At 39.4% G+C, this 6,796-nt stretch overlaps 1 pseudogene; it reads left to right on the top strand.

Annotated features, from left to right (window-relative positions):
- The first annotated feature begins 3,137 nt into the window (after window positions 1–3,137).
- LOC131899287 (uncharacterized) lies at window positions 3,138–3,583 on the top strand (annotated as a pseudogene).
- The last annotated feature ends 3,213 nt before the right edge of the window (window positions 3,584–6,796 follow it).

Here is a 6,796-nt window from a genome sequence, read left to right as displayed (position 1 = left end):
ACTTCCAGGCATACTTTTTGGAGAAATGTGATTATGTCAGTATGGAAATGCAGGGGAAATAAGACAAGCAGAAGAGCCTGAAGTTTTCCTTTGATGGAAGACAAAAAAAAAAAAAGTAAAAAAAAAAAATCCCTTTCCTGTGAGAGGTGTACATAAAGAGCCACTTGCTCCATAGCTGAGGGGCTATCTCATGCTACTGGGATAGGAAGAGTCAGTTTCAGTTTTCTTTTATGATGCGACAGCTGAAATATCATCGACACTCCAGCACAGCCCCCACACCCAGGAATATTAATATTCTGTCAACACAGAGTGAATTCAGTGGGTTTGAGAGAAAGAGATATGGAATTGGGTGGGTGGGGAGGAGGTAGGGGAGATGAAGAGGGAATCGGGGGACACGATGAATATGAAATTATGTCTGAAATTATTAAAGAATGAATAAAAATATATTTAAAAAATTTGTCTTTTGCATAAACATGGAAGAAAACAAAGACAGTATTCTCCAAAGTAACTAAAAAGAAGAGGTTCAGGATCAGGATGAGACCTATTCTGTGCAAGTGTATTATTTTATAGTCAATAGACAATGATTCGTAAACTGGCCGATTCATGTTCTATTCTGTGGTTCTGGGGATTGATCCTAGGGTCTCGAGAATGTAAGGTAAATAAATATTTCTATCACTAATCTGAATGCTCATTTTGCTGGCTGTTTTCTTGAACGAATCCTCCCTTATCTAAAGGCAAAAAGCAAGCAGCAGTCCAAAGAAACTTGTAAGCTGTATAATACTCCAGATTTCTGTGTGTTGAGTTCAATTCATTATATTTAGTCTCAGGATTGCTATATTTAGTAACTGTTTCCATGATTCTTATGGTGAAGCAAGTTTGGGGAAAGCTACAAAAGGAAAATAATTCTCAATCCTGAATGGGCACTACTATTACCTGAGGAAATTGTATTTTTAAAATTTTAGTATTGTGCTGGGCATAGTGGTGCACATCTTTAATCCCAGAATTTAGAAGGCAGAGGCAGGTGCATCTCTATGAGTTTGAGGCCAGCCTGTTCTACAGAGTGAGTTCCAGAAAAGCCAAGGCTACCCAGTGAGACACTGTCTCAAAAAAATATTATCGTGTGCATGATATGTATGTGTGTGTGTGTGTGCGAGCATGCGCCATGTGGAGGTCAAATAACAACCTTTGGAAATGGTTCTTTCCTTAGACCACGGTTTCTAGGAAACAAATTCATGTCATTAGTCATGTATGCCAGGCGCTCCTGCCTACTGAGCTATCTCAAGGGGCCACCTGGTCATTTTTAAATATACACACTGCATATACTAGGGTTCAGACTCCAGACTGAAAGATTATTATTTAACTCCTGCAGAATGGGGATAGGCATTAGTTGGTTAATTAGTTACTTGGTTTTTGTTTGTTTTTAAGACAGGCTTTCACTACATAACCCAGATTGTCTTGAAAAATCACAATCCTCCTGATTCACCTGAGTTATACAACTAAAGACATATGACACCATGGACTTCTAGGCACTGATATATTTTGATTGATATATTTTGTTATTACCTTTATATTTATTTACATATCTATCTATCCATCTACCTATCTATCTATCTGTCTGTCTGTCCGTCTATCTATCTATCTATCTATCTATCTATCTATCTATCTATCTATCTATCTATCTATCTATCATCTATCTTGTATACGTTAGTGTCTGGGTATGCAGGTGTCATGGTGCACATGTGGAACCCAGAGGACAACTTGCTGGAGCTGCTTCTCTCTTTCCACCAGGTGGGTCCCAGGGGCAAGCATTTTTACTTGCTGAGTCCACAGCATTGATATCTTTGAACATCTTTGCAGATGAGTACAGGGTTGCACTATTCACCATCCTAGTATTCAGAAACAGTGCTCTTTCCCTCTCTCCCTCTCAGCTTTATTTGTTTGAGAGACAAGTTGTCACTTTTTAGCCTAGACTAGTGTCTAACTCATAACAATCCTCCTGCTTCAGCCTCTTACACGCTGTAAGTACAGGCATGATCCACCACAGCCAGCAGAAACAAGGATTTCAAATAGATCTTTGGTTTTAGGAATGCTTTACACACTTAAACATTACAGAAAATAGAGAGAGTTTTGGTTTAAGCAGTTCATACTAACATTTTTTCCTTTTTTATTCAAGCACTATTTTATACAGCATATTCTAATCATGCTTTTTCCCTCCCCCAACTCTCCCCAGATCCTTCCCCACTCTCTACCCACCTGGTTCCATGGACTTACTATCTCTTTAAAAACAAACATACAAACAAACAAAGAAACACATACCAAAACATATCCACACATACACAAAAAATAAACCAAAGTATAGTAGAAAAAGAATAAGACAAAAATGCTCAAACAAAGCAATATGAGACAAAAATTTTACAAAAATACCATCGATTTAATTTTGTATTGGCTATCTACTCCCAGAATTCTTTGGTCTCTCATTTTCTGCACCTTGGCCAGTTGTAGTATAGTAGTTTTTCAAAGGTTAAACAGAGCTGGAAATATAGTTCAGTGATAGAACGTTTATTTGCCTAGCCTGTGCAATGCTATGGGTTCAATCCATAATACTGAAGAAAAATTGAAACTAATATTTTAAAATACTCACTTATTAATTGAAAATTCATAGTGATAGAATAATTGCATGATAATATAAATAACATACAATTGGTAACTTTCTCCCACACACACACAAAAGAAGTTATCTGGATATTGCTGCTATATGCTTGTAATCCCAGCACTCAGGATACTGAAGCAGGAAGAAGATCTTGAGTTCAAGGTCAGTCTGGAATGTATCTAGTAAGACCCTGATTTAAAAACAATCACAAACACCAGGTGGTGGTGGCGCACACCTTTAATCCCAGCACTCGGGAAGCAGAGCCAGGCAGATCTCTATGAGTTAGAGGCCAGCCTGGTCTACAGAGCAAGCTCCAGGACATGCATCAAAACAACACAGAGAAACCCTGTCTCGGAAAACCAAAAAAAAACAAAAAAAACAAAAACAAAAACAAAAACCCATAAACACAAGCATTAGTAAGAAGAGTAGCATCAGTCTGAATGGAGATAGCAAGCCCAGACACGTCTCAGAAGGCAGCCTTTGCAACATGGTGGACCAACTGGCTAAAGAACAGATTGCAAGACTCAAAGAAGCCTTTTGGTTATTTGGCAAGGATGGTGATGGAAACAGGAGAACAAAGGAAATAGAAAGTGTGATGATGTCTCTTGGGCAGAATCCCACAGAGACAGGGTTACAAGATATGATTAATAAATTAGATGCTGATAGAAATGGCACAATAGACTTCCTTAAATTTCTGACAATAAGGCAAGAAAAATTAAGGCACAGAGAGTAAAAAGAGATTATATAAGCATCCTGTGTGTTTAATAAGGATGTCAAAGGCTGTATTAATGCACACAGCTTCAGCATGTGATGACAAACCTTGAAGAGAAGTTAACAGATGAAAGGGGTGAAGAAATGATCTGGGAAGCAGATAGTGATGGTAATGCTCAGATACACTGTCAAGACCTTGTACAAATGATGATAGCAAAATGAAAAAGTTATACAGAATATGCTAAATGTCTTATTTTTGAGACAATGTTTTACCATGTAGTCCTGGCTGTCCTGGAACTCACTATGTAGACCAGGCTGTCCTGGATCCTCCTACCTCTGCCTCCTGAGTGCTTGCACAAAATGTCTTTTCATAAGTCTCTCTCTCTCTCCCTCTCTCTCTCTGTGTGAGTGTGTGTGTGTATGTGTGTGTGTGTGTGTGTGTATGAGAGAGAGAGAGAGAGAGAGAGAGAGAGAGAGAGAGAGAGAGAGAGAGAGAGAGAGAGAACAGCATACATGTATCATGGCTTACATGTAAAAATCAGAGGACAACCCCAGGTTTCCTTCCATTTTGAGACAGGGTCTCTTGTTTAGCACTGCATGCATCAGGCCAGCTGATCCATGAGTCTCCAGGGAGTCTCCTGTCTCCATTTCTCATGTGGTCATAGGAGCACTGGGTGCTATATCTACCTTCACATGTGTTCTATGGATTTGAACTCAGGTCTTCACACTCCCACAGCAAGTACTTTACTCAACTGAGCAATCTTCCCAGCCCAGGACAGATTAAATTTCTTGAGCCAAATTGCTTATTTGTCTTTTATTTGCTTATAACTTATAAAATGTCTCCATAACTATCAAACAAGTACGTGTATAGTAATGACTATTTTATTGCTCTGTAGTTTCTTTACTTTCTCTTGGTGGTATTGTCATTGAACCTTATTCTAGACAGCACACACCTCCCTCATTTGAATCATACCATCCTGAGTAGGCTCTACTCTACTTTCACGTGACATGTGACCTTTCATCCCCACCTCCTTCTCACTGCCTCCACTTCCTCTCTTGGTGGCACATATAACACAATGGATTTTTACTCAACCGTGAAGAAAAAAATGAAGTCATGAAACTTTCAAGAGAAAGGATGGTTCTGGAAAGGATAGTATTATGTGAGATGACTCAGAAAGACAAAAATAGCATGTTCTCACTAATACACAGATCCTAAGTTTAAATGATATGCATGCATATAAATAAGGGAGTAAGAAGGTGGATCATGCTTCTTTTAAAGGCAGTTTTTCGGACTGATAGCATGTTGTTGAAGTGTAGAATTGTAACTCTGCCTGGATTGTGTACAGTCAAAAATAAGCACAAAAACCAGCAACACTGCAAAAGAGGTACACTGTTTTTGTGTTCTGTTGGTAGTGTACCAGAAACATTTTAGCGGGGAGTATTCGAGACAGGGTTTCTCTGTGCAACAGTCTTGGCTGTCCTGGAACTCGATTTGTAGACCAAGCTGGCCTCAAACTCACAGAGATCTGCCTGCCTCTGTCTCCCAAGTCCTGGGATTAAAGGTATGTGCCACCACCACCCAACAGAAACATTTTTTATTGTTATTTATTTTATATAAACTAAAAACAGAAAATAATACTATTTTTTAATTGAAAAATTGTAACTGAAAAACAAATACACACCTGGACTATATGTGAGGCAAATTGTGCTATAAGCAAATTTTCTTTAAGTGTATAAACAAAGTTTAAAAAATAAGTAACAAAATTTTTTTTGTTTGTTTTTTTCGAGACAGGGTTTTTCTGTGTAGCTTTGGAGCCTGTCCTGGATCTCGCTCTGTAGACCAGGCTGGCCTCGAACTCAGAGTTCCACCTGCCTGTGCCTCCCAAGTACTGGGATTAAAGGTGTGTGCCACCACCACCTGGCACAAATTTTTAATTTTTATTTGAAAACTTGGATTTTTCTAACTGGCAACATCGACTCACAATTGTCATCCTGGAAATGGCAGATACCTTTTATCTATTTTTAAGAAAATGTCTGCCAGATGTCCAAGTTTGCAAAATTAAAATTCATCAGTTTTTCTTTCAGGTAAAAATTTTATGAGAAAGCTCCTAGTAGAACTGGCAACTCAACCACTCCAATGTTTTCTCCTGGAGCCATCTCATGTGTTTCCGTATACAGCAGCAAGCATTTCATATATGCATCACATTTCATCACCAAGGGTCAGTGTTGGATAAAATTAATATCTGTTGTTTCATCAAGGACATGCTTAAATGTGAGACTTTTCTGTGAGTGTTGAGTTGTAAAGAACTCTATTACTGTTTGGTATCATAGCTTTGATTCATGCCAAGGATCCAGGAATATTATTATTGTTTTTGTGCCCTAAATGTAAATGTAAACACATAGGTACACACCCATAATCCTAACATTTTTGGAGGAAGAGGCAAGGCCAGCCTCCTCAGCTACATGGTACTACTATGCACATAGCTTTTACTTCATGTGTGGGAGCCCACAGAGGTTTCCTAGTGAAATCTGAGCTTGCTTTACCCAGCAGGGCTGCATAAGGGGATGGATTGACCACGTGAATGGTTATCAGGTATTTGGAAGGGTTTGCTCTTGGCTGTGCTAGGGGGAGGTCTTTTGCTCCACCCCTTGGCGTTCCTTTAAAAAGCCCTTTAGAAGAGGCAGAAGGGGCCAGTGTATTAGGATTCAGGCCCTCCCAAGGCTATCCTGTGTTTCTGTCTGTCTCTCTCCCCTCTATATTTCTATCTAAATTTCTTATCCCTCACTCCTCAAGAGCACCCTGGGGGAAAAGGTGGGAGTGTGTCCCCCACATTTATGGAACCTATGAATGTTCAGTTGGTATGTCAGTTGGAGAATGGCTACACTAAATAAGTCTAGCAGTACTAGCAAATGGCAAGTTTGTATATGCACGTATCTGTTTATTGCTGAGATTGGAATATGTAACACATGGGTTATTTCCCTATTGTCTCAAGTCTCACAGTAAATCTCACAGGTATATATAATCTCTGTTTATAAAAAGTGAATTGAAGCTCATGACAGTTATGAGCGTTGGAGCTGAAGATGCATTTCAGTTGGTACAGAGCTTATCTAGAATGCAAGAAGCTCTGAGTATGACTCCTTGGCACTGAAAAAGCTGGGTGTGACACACACTTGTAATCCCAACACTCAGGCAGTGGACGCAGTAGGACAGAAGTTAAAGATCATCCTCTGTTACCTAATGAGGCCAGCCAGGGTTAAAGGAGACAGTATCTCAAACAAAGCTGGCAGCTGACAGGATGGCTCAGCAGGGATAAGCACTTGCCCTGAAACCAGACAACTTCAGTTTGATTCCTGGAACTGAGAAAGTAAGAACTGACCCTCTTTGACCTATGTGTGGTGATTTGAATGAGAAAGGGCCCATAGGCTTTGACAGTG

The sequence above is a fragment of the Peromyscus eremicus genome, chromosome X, assembly GCF_949786415.1.
Source record: "Peromyscus eremicus chromosome X, PerEre_H2_v1, whole genome shotgun sequence".
In the NCBI taxonomy this organism is placed as follows: domain Eukaryota; kingdom Metazoa; phylum Chordata; class Mammalia; order Rodentia; family Cricetidae; genus Peromyscus; species Peromyscus eremicus.
Note: the sequence above shows the minus strand (reverse complement) of the source record. Positions and strands in the feature narration are given on the sequence as shown.